Source organism: Triturus cristatus, chromosome 10 (genome assembly GCF_964204655.1).
Source record: "Triturus cristatus chromosome 10, aTriCri1.1, whole genome shotgun sequence".
NCBI classification, from domain to species: domain Eukaryota; kingdom Metazoa; phylum Chordata; class Amphibia; order Caudata; family Salamandridae; genus Triturus; species Triturus cristatus.
In genome coordinates, this window is record NC_140593.1 from 908104282 (window position 1) to 908122386 (window position 18105).

Below are 18105 nucleotides of genomic sequence, written 5' to 3' on the forward strand. Positions count from 1 at the left end.
ACGAGGGCCGGGTCTAACACCCGTTTTGGGGAGCCCCCACCCCTAATGAATAAATTAACATAAAATCCTTGGTGTCTAGTGGGCTTTCTAAACCCCCGGGGGGCAGATTGGGAGCTACTGCCCCATCTACCCCCCAGGGGGGGCGGAAAGACTAATCGTACACAAAATATTTATGGGGGGAGCAAAGGCCCTTGCCCAAGGGGCCGCTCCCCCCTCCCTGGTGCCTAGTGTGTGGATCCCTGCTTTGGGATCGCCCTCCTGTGTACCCATCCACTGGGGAGGGGTACCATTGGAAAGGGGAGAATCTCCCCTTTCCAACGATACCTCTCCCGTCATTCTACGTGCTCAGGGGGCTGAGATAGCCCCCTGAGCACTTAGACAGGGAAACTGAGGCTCATTTCAGTTTCGGTTTCACTGAAATTACGTTAGCGCGACGTGCGCACCGATCGTCATTTCAGGGAAACCAGGGGGGGGGGGAGCTCGGGAGCTGGGGAAGCTCTACCCCAGCTCCCGAGGCTCTTTTAGCAAAAAGGGAATCCCTCTGGTGCCCGCACCAGAGGGATTTCCAATGCAATGTTTCATGACGAGCTGGAGTAGTCATGAGCACACGAGCACTGTGTGCCATGACGGGTCCAGCTCATCATGAGCACGCAAGGGGTTAAACATTCATAACTCCGGGTCTCCTAATTGTATTTTTGTTGTTTTGGTCCTGTGTTGTTTATTACATTTTGCTCCATTGTTCTAACCTGGCGTGGGATCTTTTTCTGTGGGCTTTTCCCTGTGTTACTGTTTGAAGTGTTGCACAAGTACTCAACACATTTCCTCTAAGTTAAGCCTGACTGCTCTGTGCCAAGCTACCAGGGGGTTCAGCACAGGTTAATTTGGGGAATGCCATTGCCTTACCCAGACTAGGATTGTGGTTGCTGCTTGACCAGGGATCACACCCCAGTCAATCAGTAACTGAATTTCTAACATGTGCATTTAGCCAGCAGTTGGATAAATAGTCGTTTGTTTGCTTCTTGCATGGCCTTTGTCCAAACAGTGTATAATCTGTACTACTGGCCAGCAGCCAAGTAAATGCTGAAGTTTCTTTTCTATTTGCACATCAGCTTGCCAAATCATATATATTTTCTGCTATTCAACTACAAATTCAAAGAAACGTCACTATTCGCCCGCCTGCTGGCTAAATAGCAGTCTTTAGGTACTATTTTAATGGCAGCTATGCAAAGAGCAAATAAACTATTTGCCTGGCCTGTGGCCAAAGAAAGCATATCTGCTTTTTAGTCAGCAGTGAGGCAAATAGTAAAGTGTATTTGCTATTTGCAAGCTGTCATTCAAATAGTACCTAAAGACTGCTATTTAGCCGGCAGGTGGGTGAATAGTGAAGTTTCTATGTAATCTGCATGGCTGCTGACCACACAGTGCACAATCTCTACTATTAGATGGCCAAGGGCCAAAGAGTACATAGTCTTCTTTTTAGCCAGCGGGCAGATAAATAGTAAGCGTCTTTCCTATTTGCATGGCTGACATCCAACTAGTACCTAATGTCTGCTATTTACCCAGAGGCCTGGTAAATAGTCAAGTTGCATTCTATCTACACGGCTGACAGCCAAACAATGCATAATCTCTACTTTTTAGCGAGTTAGAGACTGAGGTTTCTATGTTGTTTGCACAGCCGTGAGCTAAACAGTTCATAATATGTTTTATTTAGCAAGCAACCCGCTAGATAGTGAAGTTGCTTTGTTGTTTGCACAACTACAAGCCAAATCTTACATATTTTCTGCTATTTAACCAGCGACTGGGTAAACAGTCCAGTTTCCTTGCTATTTGAATGACCCTTAGCCAAATGCGTTTTAAACAGTGGCCAGGTAACTAGTAAAATGCCTTTGATATTTTCATGGCCACCATCCAGATAGTACCTAATGTATGCTATGTAACCAGCAACTTAAAAACAAAATTAAGTTAAAAAGCCACAGTTAAAGTGTAATTATAGGTGTGAATTAAACAGAAACACCACTGAAATGCACAAATGATGGCTATATATGTTATCCATAATTTGCACAAAGGCCATGCAGTCCACGTCTTGCACACAAATGCTATATTTAAAATCTCACAATGATTATATCAAGAAATAACAACATCCAAAAGCACAAAGTAATTAAATAACAACTCATACTAAAAGCAATAAATAATTCTGCATTCACAGTCTTTAGGAGTGTTCAGGGTAATCTCATCTGAAATCTGAGCAGTACACGGAGAAAGAGTTAAATACTCCTACATGTGTTCTATATGGTCTTTGTCAATGAGAGGAGGTTGGAGACCCTCCCCAATACAGTGTACGTAAGACATCCCTGCGCTTTAGCCATGTTGTATGTTTTGTATATGTGTGAAGATGTGTCTTTGCTCTTTCATTTGTAAGTGAAGCATGCACAACTCCTGCACATGCCATACCTTTTCTATCTGTGTGTGCACTGCCACTGCTGCCTATCCTGCCACTCTTTTGTGTATGTTTTGTAGAGGTGCACAGTCTTAATTCCACCTCATGCCTCGCTAATCCACCACCAGACTCTTCCTGCTCCTTCAGCTCACTCTTTCAGATTTCTGCTTTCTCCCTTTGTCACAGTTTTTTGTCCTTCTCATTCTGCTTCTCTACCCCTTTTGGTTTTTCTCTCTTTTGCTCTGGATCAAAGTCTGCTGTGGGAAAATAAGTGCTGGTCCCCAAAAATGAGTGCCGGTGGACCCCAGCTTCAGCCACAAACACCAATCAAGCACTGGCCTGCTCTCTGAGTGTGAGGGAGCCAATCACATCTCCGGCTGTCACCCGCCTGTCTCCCCCCCCACAGCAGTTTCTTGTCTCAGGGGTGCTTGCACTGCTGCTGCTCTTGCCACATTGTCGTTGCATGTTAGTGCAGTTTAGAAAAAAATCCTTATAAATCCGAAAACGCTTGGCATCATCATTGCTTGGTTCTAACGTCTCACACTCTGTTCACAGCCACCGTCTCAGACATCCGGAAATCAGAAAGACAAACTCGAAGATGTATCACCTGAATCGTTTGGTTATTTAATATGCTGTGTGATGAAACTATGTTCTGGTAAGCCTCAGCAATATTACTAATTCATCCTTTCACTTGCTGTTTACATATAGATCATGTTTGTCCTAGTAATAACTGTAATACGCAATGCCTCTTGCTGCTTAATTATAATAAGATGTTTCTAAATCAAGGAATGATTAAGGACATGTTGTGCCTCTCCATAAAGAACTATCAGACAACCAAAACTGGCAACAATAGGTGCACATCTGATAACTAGATGGATGTGGGAATAGCAGAACGTTAATTTAAATACGATCTGTGGACCGTAGTATAGGGAAAAGTATATAAAACTGATGCTACCTGTGCAAGAAACCCTACTGACTGTTAGCTCTGCAGAAGGTGCTGCAAGGCCCATGCTGTATTCCTGAATTCACACTAATAGCTACAGTGGACACAAATGTAAGCAAGGTCATGTTACAGGTACTACATATTAAGATAAAAGGGATGATGGGGTTGCATTGGTGTGGGGGGGTGGAGCTGACGTACCATGTGTTCACCAACTTCAAGTTGCCATTATTTTGTATACCCCGTAACCCCCTAGGAAACCATTTAGGAGGGAAATTGAGGGGGCTTGAAACATTCATCAGAGCCCCTCCCCCTTCCTCTGAATAGAAGCTGGGGGTCACATGTGCAGACATTGTGAGTGTGCATGGAGCCATGCTGTCTGTATTTTTCCATACACACCCTGTTCCCCAGGAATCACCCCAGCATGGTATTCAGGCATGTACCACTGACCCAAATGCATGTGTATCTGACTTTCATTTTGGCTCTAGTGTTGCACAAATATAAGCATGTGCACAGAGACATAGGACTATCTAAGGTGCTGAACCTGTCACTTTGAGGGGTGCAAAAGTGTGCACTTATAACAAAAAGAGGATTACTGTCCCTGTCCTTGGCACAGCACACAAAGTGATGGCTGCATCATGCTCTGTTTATTGAAACTGATCATGTGGCCTGGCCCTATTATCTATGTTACCAAGAGTGTGGCCTACACACCCTTCTTGTTTAAAGTTCCGCTATCATGTGTATGCCCAGAGCCTTGCTTTGGCATCAACTATGTATGTCAATGGAGTGTGTGTGTGTGGTTTGCAAGTGTATACGACATATGCAGTTGTGTGGCTCTGTGTGTGAGTAAGCCTGAGTATTGAAACTAGTGGGATCCATTTTGTCCCTGTCTTGACATGACACAAGATGGAGGATGAGGACTGCTTCCTGAGACTGAGGAAGTGTATTGTCTGTACTTCTTTGACTTGCAGTACAGATCTGAATACTGAAGTGTGGAGAATGGAGTGAAGGCTACCTTTAGAAATTCCATCAGGACGTGTTACCCAGAGTCAGAGACAGGTTCTTCCTGCGCACTGACATTTGGTTGACAGTAGGGATTAGGATGGGACTTCATTTTCTATTTTGCTAGGTGAGAAAATTTCTAAATCAGGCATTCATTTTTTCAATTCCTGATTGCTACTTTAGAGATGCAGAGAACACCCAGCGGCAGAAACCTCACACTTCAAATGTGTTGTAGGTACTCCAGTCTGGAGACAGCCCCTGTGCTACGTACCGTGAGAAGCATCACTCTTGCACAGTGGCTTTGCCTGGAGAACGGTCTGAGACGGAGACTTGAAAAGAGAACCACCCCAAAACAGTTCTGAATTTTCAGACAGTGGATCCATATCTCCTGTCTAGAAATGAGTATAAAAGTGGGACTCAAACCACCCAGCTTTGTTCCAGATATAAGTCCTTCAGGACCCAGGAGAGAGCGCTTCTTAGAGTACTCAATGAATTCAGTGTGATCGGGGCAGGTGTCTGCCTGTCGGACAGTTTTTCCAGTGTTAACGGGGCATCGGCTTCAGCCTGCATCTTCTGATGTAGGAGCTAATGAACCCCCATGAGTGGCAATAAGCCTGCCTACTGACAGAGGGAAGGAGTCTGTCTGGCCCTGCAGCATTTCAAACAGTCCAGGATGAAAGAGGACCAGCATTTCTCAAATATTGAGGGGCATTCAAAGAGGGATGGCTATCTTAGGGCATGTTACAAGCAACGCACGCTGTAGAGGGTTCCTCAGTCATTTCCAACTGGTCCCTGGCTGGACCCACCTCAAGTATCTGTGCCTGATGGCACAATCGGGGCTGCTACTGCTTTCAAGGCTGCATCTGCCTGCACAATTGTGGAGGCCAACTGTATCTGCTCTTGGTGAGCAAGGAAAAGGCTAACACACACCTGCTGCATCACCAGGGGTAAGAACGGAAAAAACTTTGAGGATGCATTTGACTTGAAAGGGAAAAATAGAAAGGTGAGTTTTGGATAGGCCTATCAGGATGATGTTGCTTTAGTTTATTTCAGAGAGAACCAGAACTTGGTTGGTCATTCGAATGTCTGTAGCCGAGATGTTGACACCTTTTAGGAATTTCAGCTGATACCAAACATTGTTAGCTGTCTGGTTTACAGGCATGTGTAAAAGCAAGTTGTAATTGAGGATGAACCCCAAGGACTTCAGGTTTCAAAGACTCCAGGTTTGGGTTAGAGTCAGTGGTTGCATTCATAGCTGCAAGGAGAATTGACATAACATGACTGCAAGATCAGGGGAGTTGAGACGAAGAATAGAAATAAAGTCATTATGGGGTTCAGTAGTAAGTCATATTGAGGTATGCAGAAGTGGAGGGTAATCAGGATGTGGGAAAGCCAAAGGATATCATCTTCAGAGGGAACTCGTAAGTAAATGTGTGCTTAATTTGTGTCAGTCAAATGCATAGAGTGAGCACAAAACCTGCAAATTTTATATTCAGTTAATAGAATCAAGTTACAGTTTAGAAATTGCAGACTTCAAGGGAATATCATGTAGGAGTTCCAAGTAGAAAACCAAAGCACATGTTCTCTGGCGTAGAATGGGGTAATATTGTCTCCCCTCCACATCCTATATTTCTAGCAGATACACAATTTTGTGACTGAAAATAATTGTTATGTTATGCTGCAAGGATTTAAAAGGTGCTAAACTCACCTCAGGAGGGGTATCCAGGTGCACTAGACCTCTGTAGAGAGAAACTGGAAATAGAAAGAACCAGCCAGTTCTTAAGGTTTTTTTTTAAAGATATGTAATTGTTGGAAGGATGGAAAGTGGGGGAGGAGGTTCCAGATTTAAACCATGAGGTAAGAGAAGAAATATCCTCCAATACACATGTGGCGGATGCATGGAATAACTGCAAGATTAAGTGTACTGGAGCAGAGAGCTCTAGTCAAGCTGTATATGGTGACCCTGTTACTCAGACAGTGAGGGCCAGTGTCCTAAAGTGCTTCTTGCATATGACGAGCAACTTAAATGTGACATATTTATGAATATGTAGGCAATTTAGGGCCTTGAGGTGAGGAGCCATCGAGGTGCAGCAGGGAGGTTGCAAACCAGGATGGTGGCAGCGCTCTGTACAATGTAAGTGCTCCTTACGAGGTACTCAGGAATGCCTTCACAGAGCGCTTTGCCGTAAGCAAGATGGCTGGTGACCAGGGCCTGGGTAATGGTCAAATGGGTGCTGATGGGGAGCCACATGAATATTTTGCAAAGCATTCTGAGGGTGCCAAAACAAGCAGAAGAGATGGAGGCAGTCTGCCCACTCATGAGGGGCTTGTTGTCCAGAATGAGCCCTAGGTTCCTGGCTGACTTAGTAGGTACAGGCAGTTTGCCTCATTCTTTTTGCCACCATATCTCGCACCAACCGAGGTGGACTTGCCAAATAGGATCACCTCTCTCTTATCTCCATTGAGCTTTAAACAGTTTTTCTTTATCCAACTTGTACTTCGTAAATGTAGACAGTCAATTTGACCCTAATTTCTGGGATGTTTTCAGTAATTGGCACAATGACCTTGATATCAATGTGAATTTCTACTTGCAGGGGAATGCTTCTTTTGACAAGTAGGACATACTTTAAAGTATTAGATTTTTTTGATGAGCTCCCCCTCAAAATTTTAACTACATTTTCTGACTTTTATGAATTTTTATTTCTTGGTACATAGATGTGGAGTTAGGTGTAGAAAATCTGTACATACTTACCTGTCGATATTTTTGTCCTCAATATTTTGGCTTTGATATTAGGGAAGTGCAGTATTCAGAACTCAATACTTTGGGCCCACACCACAAGTCCATAAATCTAAACACCTCATGGTATATTGTCCCCAAGGGAGAAAATCTAATAAATGGGCTAGATATATTAGAATATTATTTACACATTCATTTCCTTTACCATATGTTGAAATAAGAAATTTCTAGAAAAGCCTTCACTGTAAAAACGAGTTACAAGAGAGTGTAACAAAATACAGTTAATTTATGGAAAACTGAAAACTTTACAGAAATCTGGATCCATGTGAAAACGTACACTGAGAAAAGGTTTTTTACAAACAAAATTACTCCAAAATTTGGACTACATCATTCATGCGTAAGTCCATTCCTAGCACAACTGAGGGCAAGTAGTTGAAAGCATGATTAGGTGCAAATCGGAATGTATGTACAATTGAGGGTTTTGCTAATCTAAATTTTGAAGTCTACTTGCTTGCAGGAGAGAACTTTAAATTCATAAAGTCCTTTCTATAAGTACAATGCATGACACTACAGGAATACTGCTACAATGAGCTTTATGAAGAATCACTTGCCGAAAGAACTAATCTGAAAACCAAGGAAAGAATCATCTTATAAACAGGAGTGAATAAGAAGGTTAATTAACGTGGGGAACAAATGAAGACCAACACTCTGCTATCAAGAATAGTGTCTAGGTTATACATGTATGTAATTTTGTGCACCCCTTATTGCCTAAAGGGTTAACATTGAGCTAAATATATATGTCATATTATTAGGCTTTCCTGTTTTTAGTTTCTATTTTTGGTCAATTCTGGTGGGGTTTTTTCAGTGTATTCCAGTGATTTCAATACCTTAAAAAAACAGTGGTTATCAGTGGTTACACATTTTCGTGCCATTAAAATCAACAGAAACAGTGCTTTTCTGGTGTTTATGTAACGTTTTGCTTTTATCATTGCTTGCTTTCTGCAATGATAGTGAATGGTATATAGGCAGTGTACTACAGTGTTTATGGGGTCCAAACATATTTTACAAATCAATCTTATTGTAGTACAACATACAATACTTCTTCAGTGAGTCTTTGATCATGCACACTTGCTCTTTCCTTCCTATGTAAACTGTCATCTGTGTAAAGGCCCTCTCCACATTGCCAATTGAGATGGGCAACGTCAAAACAGCCAGTACACAATATGCTAACTCTGGTCACTGACATAGCTTTCCATGCCAATACTGGTGCACCTGAAGATTGTAATTCCCTGGGACAGGTGCTGCAACAAATGCATTGAACTGGGTGTATGTGCCCTCAGATTTATTGAAGCAGTCAAAAATGAAGCAGCACTTACCAAAGTCCGGAGAAAATTCACCCTTACGGAAGGGATCTAGAACTTGTACAGATTTGTAGAATGAGCTATGGGATGAGTCAGAGAGTAGTGGTAGAGAATATAATTAGATTAGTATAGGGTAGTGTATTGGAGATGCTGAATTAGGAGTAAAGAAAGAAATATGAAGATACATAGGTACATGGAAGGTATATATATGTACGGAAGGTAATATATATTCTCTAAAGTTTGTTCACTGGGCTCTGTAGGGCAAAGAGAGGCTGGGGCTACCCGATTAAGCGTACTATCTAGTTTAGAAATGAGTGTGGGTGCAGAACTGTCTGTGCAGAAAATCGGTCAGTTACTGGGGTCAAAATGTCTCACACTGTGAGCAGCAATGCCAAGCCAGTAACAAGTATGGAAGCAAAGACTCAGTAATGCTGCAGATGTGCCAATGATTGACAGTATGCGTCTGCTAAAACAGGAGTGTCCACCACAGGCTTGGAAGGCCCAAATCACAGTCAGATCTTCAAGACCTCCTGCAAAGCTGATCCGACGACTGTGCATTGACACTGCCCCAAAAATTAGGTTGCTCCCACTCTGAGCTTTTCTGTGGCAGCAAATACAATTCAGCTGGACCTGGTGTAGAAGGTATCTCACCTTGTGGAGCGCTCTTTGACTACAGCCTGCAGCCTTGCTCCACTGGAAGAATACGAGGTCCAAAGAAGTGACTATGTCCGGAGGTAGAAATCCTCACTAGCGAAGGTGTAAAAAGTATCCAACTGGCAAGGGACCTTCTTTGAGTGTGAAATTCAAATATATCTCAGTTAGAGATTTTCCACCAAATGTCAATGACTTCACCCTGACCTCGCCCAACAGCTATACGACAACTAAGGCCCTCTTTGGCCACAGTCGGTTGCCTTGCCCATTTGAGGATTTTTGACTTCCATTTCAACTCCATTGTGGTCTGCCATAGCTTGTGCCTAGGTACCAGTCAAATGCAACCAGATGATCATGGTTGGCACTTAAAGCTTTTTAGTGCTATTTTCACATTTAACATAACTCCATTTTCCCTTATTGGATTTTTGTTGTTGTGGTGTCAGTTGTCATTTTAACCCCTTCCATGCCCATGACGGAACGGTTCCGTCATGAGCATCGGTTGCGCTGTGCTCATGACGGAACCGTTCCGTCATGGCCCCGCCCGCGCTCGAACCCTTCAGCACCGCGGGGGAATTCCCGCAGCGCTGAAGGGGTTAATTATTAAAATGTACTCTGTTTTTCAAAATTGGGTAGGGCTTTTTTGTGTTTAGTGTTTTGACTGTATTACTGTTTTACCACTGCACACATACTTTACACATTGCATGTAAATTAAGCCCATCTGCTGTGTAGTATAGCTACCAGGGGGTTGAGCTCAGGTTAATTTAGTGACTTTAAGGGATCACCCTGAGAAGGGTTACGAGTATTACTTGAGATGAGTACTCACCCCCTCAATAAATATCCCATAATGTTATGGTCATAGATTTATGGGAAATCAGGATTACAAATGTATATACTAATTTAGGCATTATTTGTATTGTTTCTGTTAAATAGATAACAATGGATTTGATTTTGATTGTCCCCCATAGTGCCTCTGATTCTAATGTTATTTAGAAACACAGTAAATCTTTATTATTTGTGAGTGAACTCTAATCCTCCGAAGTAGCGTGCTGTTCGCTGCTGCAGAGTGCTTCAGTGCCTTGCTAGGGATAGTTGGAGTTATATAAATACAATTTACAGTTGAACCAAATGGCTTGAACAAAAAATTGCATTTATTTTAAGAGAACTTTTAAGGAAGACATTGGTCTTTTGTGTATATGTAGTATCTCAAACTTGAACACATCTGCCTAAAAGCACTCATGTTTACCGCTTTCGTTTATTTGGTTTTGAGGAGTGCATCCTACTGATTGAGTGACTCAAGTTGGGCAGCATTTCTGGTGGCGGCTGTTCAGACTACTAAACAACTGCTAAGCTGCCAGGGGTACCAAGTATCCTTAGCAGTGCCAGCATTGGAACTTTGCTATTACATTCTGCCTCTGAGATAGTTTCAGTGCATCCAGTAATTCTTCTTTCATTTCTGTTGCACCTGCACACTTTTCAGCAGACACAATCTCTGAGAAACTTAATAAATACAATACTGAAATATGCATCTTCCTCTTAAAAATCTGAGCCACAGATTTCAACACGGAGTACTGCGAAGTCAATCATAAAATCTGGTGGGCAGAAATAACCGAAGATACTAAAAACAAAGGAAGAGGTGTCTTATATGAATCCAATCAGGGCTGGCTTTAGGGCAGTGCAACTGGTGCGGGAGCACTGGGCGCTGACTTGGAAGGAGGGGGCGCTGTGTTTAGCAAAAACTTAAGATTTAAAAGCTCTAAAAGCTCCTTATATGTCTATCTTTCAGGCAACGGTAAAAATGTGTGATTAATATTCCTGCTAGATAGAGAGAATGAAGTGCAGGTTTTCACTTGCCATAAAGTAGAACAGAGGGTTAATATTCCTGCTTCAAAGAACAGATCTGTATTTCATGTGGAAAGCTGAGTGAATTAGTAAAGTCATCCTTTACCTGTGCTTTAAAACACATGAAATGTATGTGAGAGAGGGGCTATAGAGGGATGAGGGGCACTTTTGCTGGTGGTACTGAGGGAATCAGAGGTGGAGGAGGTCATGGGGAGGGCGGGCGCCAGAATAAACTGCCACACCGGACTCCAACAGCGCTAAAGCCGGCCCTGAATCCAATATATGCCTCATGACTGTCAGGTTAAACACCACATGAAAACTGACAAAAAGAGACGCACGGGCTGTGATTAACCTGATACAAAAAAGTGGCTAAATAGAGAACACGTTATCTGACATGGTGGAGAGTGGGCCAGGATTTGTAAATCAGATGAGGCATAGTCTCCATTCTAATTACTAACCTTTAAAGGAGACCACCGAGTTCTAGATTATTTTTGCATCAGGTGAAATAACGTGCTGGTTGAATTTCACGTTTATAAGCAATTACATTTCTAGCCGCCTAGAAGAACACAACGTGCCAGGTGACCTTGCTGTGGTGAATTTTCACTATCCCCTCGATCCATTTGTACCTGGAAAACAGTTACTGAGAAGTGGTGTAGCAAGTCTTTCCCACCTGTTTTTAAGCATATTTCAATATTGCCCTCCCTCCGCAGTGGCGAATCCCTTCCACTCCTCCATGGGCTTCTAGGAATTTTCCCCTGGTACCATGGGTCAGATTCAATTACTAATGAAGTCTTTTGTAGCATAGGCCCCCAGGCTGTCACCAGGGTGACTCCGGTGCAGCACGCACTGCACAGTTTAAAGTTAAAACTGTGTAAGTTTTTAGTCAGAATGAGGGCTGGTTCCTATCTGCCTTAAACATAAAAAACGGATTATATTGGCATTAAGAATAATAATGGAAAATGCACACCTAAGCAGCTGCAGGGTTAACAAGTTTAGAGGAATTCTCAGAGGTGCAGCTAGAGCCAAATTTTGGGGGGGGTGGGAGGGGGGTGTAATTCTTCCAGCAATAGGCACTCTGCCTGAGACAGCTTCCCGGGCACACACACAGCTGCACCCGAGTACTTCACAGGTCTTTAAAACCCCATTTACGTGTGAATGAGGCTTTGATGCTTTTTCTCCCCTTCATCTCCACTCTGAAGATGAAGGGGTGAAAAAGCAACAAAGCCTCGTTCACACGTAAATGGTCTTTAAAAGACCTGTGAAGTACTCTGGTGCGGCTGTGTGTGTGCCCGGGAAGGTTTCTCAGCCCAGGTTCACACACACGACAAGGGGGGGGAAGGCGCTGAAGCCCTTTGAGCCCTATGGGCGTTGCGCACCTGAGAATTCTCCAAAAGGAGGTGGAGACTCCTTCGGGCGAAGACTAAGTAGCTCTTCTCCCCAGATAAAAAGGGGCCCCTCCAGAAGTCAGCATGCTAACAGCCCTTGAAGCACCACCCTGAGCTCCTGTACACGAACAGACCACCCGTGCACCCTAGCCCAATCCGCACTATTCATCGAGCAACACAGGGAAACAGACAATGGAAATCCCTCAAAAAGAGCCAGTGCAGGCAGCTGGGAGGTTTTCCTGTTCTAAACTTCCCAGAACAACCTTTTCAGTACAGTTCAGCTTTGTACTGCTTTGGCTCCCTCAAGTGGCCAAGCAGTATAAGAATGTGAAAAATCAGTGACACTCGGTTTAAACCAGGTCAGCTGATTTTTAGGCGGTAGGGTACTGTCGGGCACATTCGGTTTAAACCGATTTCCGGACAGCCTACATATTATGTATGAGTTTTACTTCTGCTAACATTGAAAATTAAGAAATAAGAATGCTATTTTAGAAATTTCCACATTTTCAAAGTATTGCCATTTTAGAACAAGTTATTTTTTAAAACAAGTATTTTTTTTAAATAAAAAATGTACATGTTTTAATAATATCACTTTTGAAAATATTGATGTGCAAATAAATATATATTTTTCTCTAGAAAATGGAATGTTTAAAGTTATAAAGATTTTCAAACCTATTAGGATTCTGGAAACAATTACCATACTTTTAAGGGGAAGAAGATATATGTTTTGGAAACAGAATTGTGAGACTGAGCGAGAGAGGCCACATTCTTGATGTGAGTTACAGCTGATCTTCAGACTTCTCTGAGAAATCTGAAGCTTACTTTTGATATCTTGGCAGGAACAGAAAGGACTTTCTCAGCAAAAAGTGCATGTGAAACATAGACAGCAAAATCAAAACAACATTAGAGTTGAGCAATAAGCGCAATACATTTCCCAAACCAATGTAGCTAAAAGACCTAATCTAATTACTAAAATGATTTTTAAAAAAGTAAAAAAAAGTTGAGATGCTTATTGCATTTAAAGCAATTTCTTGAAGTGAAATATTAAACATACCAATGTTTTTCTTCTGCATCAATGAAATGACAAAGACTGTGCCATATTTCATTTGGTTTTTAGCACTGAAATTAAGCAATTCCCTAATTTTAAGAAAATATACTTTTTGGAAAACATTATTATTTAAATCACATTTTCATTGACATGTAGTAAATGAGTGTTTAGAAGGTAGTGATACAAACAAATATCCATCCATTTTGAACATCATTTCTGGTGCCTCAGATGTTCCCATAATGTCCACAGAATGTTGCTTAGCCACCATGCTGCCAGCTCAAGAGGGAAAAAAGGATTGTATTCACTTACAGACCAAGACCACAGCTCATGTTTTTGACTGAAGTCCTTAATCATATTAGAGCACGCTGCTGCCTTGTAGAGGACTGCAAGCCCCACGATGCACCACCAGCTTACAGGAGGGAAGGAGGAGCCACCTCCCCTTTGCGCATATAGAGCTACTTCGATCCCAGCTGCGTGGGAGGTGCTGCTGCCTTGAAGGGGACTGCAAGCCCCATGGTGAGCACCAGCTGACAGGAGGGGAGGAGGAGCCATACCTCCTTTGGGTATATATCCCTACTTCAATCCTCGCTGCGCAGGACACCGTGCTGGCCTAGGGCGGGCCCATTTATGTCCATCAGCGACAGGAAGATTCCACTATACACTGATCTGCTACTGAATTTTATTATGAACAAAAGAAAGGCAGCCGACCATCCTCTGGGTGCTGAGAAGAAACATAAGAGAGATGCAGCTTTAAATTGCACTCTACGGGTTGTTGACGACTTAAAAGTGGAGGTGGAGGATATCCTCAATAAAGGGAGAAACCTGCATGTGGTGCAGACTTTTAAGGCCTTAAAATCAAAGATAACTCAATTTTACGAAGAGAGGCCAAATGATGTTCATTCTTGGGCAACAAACTCCCCCCCACCAACTTACAAAAAGTAGAGGAGGCAAGGGCCATGAGCTCTGATACTTTGCATGTCACACAGATAGCCTCTACCAACAGCCCAGTTGCAATTGAAAGCTCTTACACCTTATCATCCCACCAGTTTGACCCTCTTAATCTGTATTCATCGTCATATTCCTCTAACTAGCCATGACAAAGAAAGGGAACTTTGATCTGACCTTGACCCTGTCACCAGGCAGGTCGCTCCCCTTGCCACCACACAGCCCCTCCTGTGTGCCCTGAGCCTGCTGCTGCCGCTCGCATTGGTTTGTGCCCGTTTTTCCTGACTGTTGGATTTTACTCTGTCTCTGAGCAGCCGCGCTTAGTGGGCACACCGCTGGCACGCCTAAGGCAAGCCTGCCTGCGCCCGTCCGTGCCTGGACAGCGCCCAGCGCCCGGACCCCTGGGCCCCCGCAAACGCCATGCCGCCCGCCTCTGCTACGACTCCAGCACCCTCCACGCACTCAACGCTGGACGATCACGCACCTGCTGACTGGCCGCCCCGAAGCGCACCCAAGGACCCTTCTGCAGCTTCACCAGCATCCGGCCCACCATCCCACCTACCAAAGAACCCAACTACCTCAGATGCATCCTTCTCAACACCCACTCCGCACGCAAACACGCCGTGGAACTCTGGGACCTACTAGACTCCAACACCCTGGACGTCGCCTTCCTGACAGAGACCTGGCTGAACCCCTCCTTGGCACCCGACATCGCCATAGCCATCCCGGAAGGCTATAAGATCACCCGCAGGGACCGTTCCAATGGAGTAGGAGGAGGAATCGCCATCGTCCACAGGAACACTCTCAAAGTCTCAACCAACACCGACGACACCCTCAGCACCGCCGAACACCTGCACTTCCAGATTCACACTGACCCCAACACCACCCTCAGAGATACCCTTGTCTACAGACCCCCCGGACCCTTAGCACAGTTCAGCGACTCCATCACCGACCTCGTAAGCACACACGCCCTCGCCTCCATAGACTACATCCTCCTCGGGGACCTGAACTTCCACCTCGAACAACAACGACACCAACTCCTCCACCCTGATCGACAACCTCGCCAACCTCGGACTCAAACAACTCGTCACTACACCCACCCACTCCGCCAGCCACACGCTCGACCCCATCTTCTCCACAAGCTCCCACGTCTCCTTCAACCACACCACCGAGCCCCATTGAACTGATCACCGCTGCATCCACTTCACCTTCCGGAAACCCACCACGCACCACCGCACCCAACAGATGCCGCGCCGTGGCTGGAGCAAAGTCACTGAAGTCCAGCTTTCCACCATCCTAGCCCAGGGCCCACCCACAGATCCGACCAACCCCGACACCGCCGCTCGCAACCTCAGACAGTGGATCAACGACTGCGCCAACACCCTCGCCCCACTGAAGAAGCCCTCCAACACCCACACCAGCAAGAAGGCCAGCTGGTTCACCAAAGACCTTCAGGCCTCCAAGTGAACCTGCCGAAAACTCGAAAAAAACTGAATCCGTGAACGAACACCGGAAAGCCCACAGGAACGCCACATGCAGACACCACCACCTCATCAGATCTGCCAAAAGGACCTCCTTCAAAGACCGCCTAGAAAACAACGCACACAACAGCAAAGAGCTCTTTAACATCGTGAAGGAACTCTCCAACCCCAGCTCCAACACCAACGACATCTCACCCTCACAAGACCTGTGCGACTCGCTGGCCACCTTCTTCCATCGCAAGATCGCAGACATCCACGACAGCTTCAACGCTGTCACCACCTCGGCAACCACTGAGACCCACGCTCCCATGACCACCACCCGCACCAACCGCCTGCTCGCCTGGACCAACATCAACGACGACAACACCATCAAGATCATGAACACTGTCCACTCCGGATCCCCGGAAGACCCCTGCCGACACCACATCTTCAACAAAGTCAGCAGCACCATCACACCCATCTCCGGAAAACCATCAACATCTCCATTGAGACAGCGACCTTCCCGGAGAGCTGGAAGCCCGCAGAGATCAACGCCTTACTTAAGAAACCCAAAGCGGACCCCAAGGTCCTCCAGAACTTCTGACCCATCTCCCTGCTCCCGTTCCCAGCGAAGGTCATCAAAAAGGCAGTCAACAAACCACTGACCAGCTTCCTCGAGGAGAACAGCATCCTGGACTTGTCCCAGTCCGGGTTCTGCAGCAACCACAGCACTGAAACTGCCCTCATCGCCGCCACCGATGACATCAGGACCCTGCTAGACAACGGAGAAACCGCGTCCCTCATCCTCCTGGACCTGTAAGCGGCCTTCGACACGGTCTGCCACTGCACACTACGATCACGCCTCTACGATGCCGGAATCCAAGAAAAGGCCCTGGACTGGACCTCCTCCTTCCTCTCCGGCACAACACAGAGCGTCCACCTCCCCCCCCCCCTTCCGCTCCAAAACCACCAGGATTATCTGTGGCGTACCCCAAGGCTCATCCCTCACCCCAACGTTGTTCAACGTCTACATGGCACCGTTCGCCCACGTCGCACGACGGCACAACCTCAACATCTTCTCCTACGCCGATGACACCCAGCTGATCCTCTCGCTCACCAAGGACCCCCACACCACCAAATCCAACCTCCACAAAGGAATGAAGGCCGTCGCCGACTGGATGAGGAACAGCCGACTGAAGCTGAACTCGGACAAGACAGAGGTCCTCATCCTCGGATCCACCCCCTCGGCCTGGGACGACTCCTGGTGGCCGACTGCACTGGAAACACCCCCAACACCCACCAACCATGCACGTAACCTAGGGGTCATCCTCGACTCTACCCTCTCCATGACGAAGCAGGTCAACGCTGTCTCCTCCCACTGCTTCAACACCCTCTGCATGCTTTGCAGGATCTTCAAGTGGATCCCCACCGAAACGAGAAGGACGGTCACCCAGGCCCTCGTCAGCAGTAGACTAGACTATGGAAACGCACTCTACGCAGGAGCCCCGGCCAAACTTCTGAAACGACTTCAACACATCCAGAACGCCTCCGCACGCCTGACCTGCACTGGCTCCCTGTCAACAAGAGGATAACCTTCAAACTCCTCGCCCATGCACACAAGGCACTCAAACACCGGACCAACGTACCTCAACTGCCGACTCAGCCTCTACACCCCCACCCGTCAGCTCCACTCCGCAGACCGTGCCCTCGCCACCGTCCCCCGCATCCGAAGAGTGACCGCCAGCAGCAGATCATTCTCCCACCTCGCTGCCAAGACATGGAACACCCTCCCCATCCGCCTACGGCAGATCGAAGACCTCCTGACCTTCAGAAGACTTCTCAAGACCTGGCTCTTCGAACAGTAGCAGCTTCCCCCTCCCCCTAGCACCTTGAGACCCTCACGGGTAAGTAGTGCGCTTTACAAATGCTATGATTGATTGATTGATTGATTGATCTGGTACCTAATGCTTTGTGTCTTGACAATATTAAAACCATTTTTAGTAGTTTGAAGAATGAACTTAATAATGCATGATATGCTGATTTTGCTTTGTTAGAAACGAATAATACCCTAATAGACACATTTTTGTCATGTCAGACTTGTAATTATCCAGTTTGTCAAACAGTACAGTCCAACTGACTTCCCAGTTCAGCTAACACTAATGGAACATCACAGGGTATTTGTGCCACAGGGAATAGCCATTCATCTTTCATTCCTACCTTTCTGTTATGTCACTGATCACAATTGCTCAGGACATGGGGTTATTTGTGTAGTAAAAAATTCTCTTCCTGTAAATTTACAG

At 45.4% G+C, this 18105-nt stretch overlaps 1 long non-coding RNA gene across 1 annotated transcript in view; it reads left to right on the forward strand.

Moving 5' to 3' along the window:
* LOC146796234 (uncharacterized) overlaps positions 1-18105 on the forward strand; it is a 182407-nt gene that overhangs the window by 81716 nt on the left and 82586 nt on the right. Inside the window, exon 2 of the long non-coding RNA XR_014969907.1 lies at positions 2993-3092. This is a non-coding gene — a long non-coding RNA (uncharacterized LOC146796234). The remainder of the gene's footprint in view (positions 1-2992; positions 3093-18105) is intronic.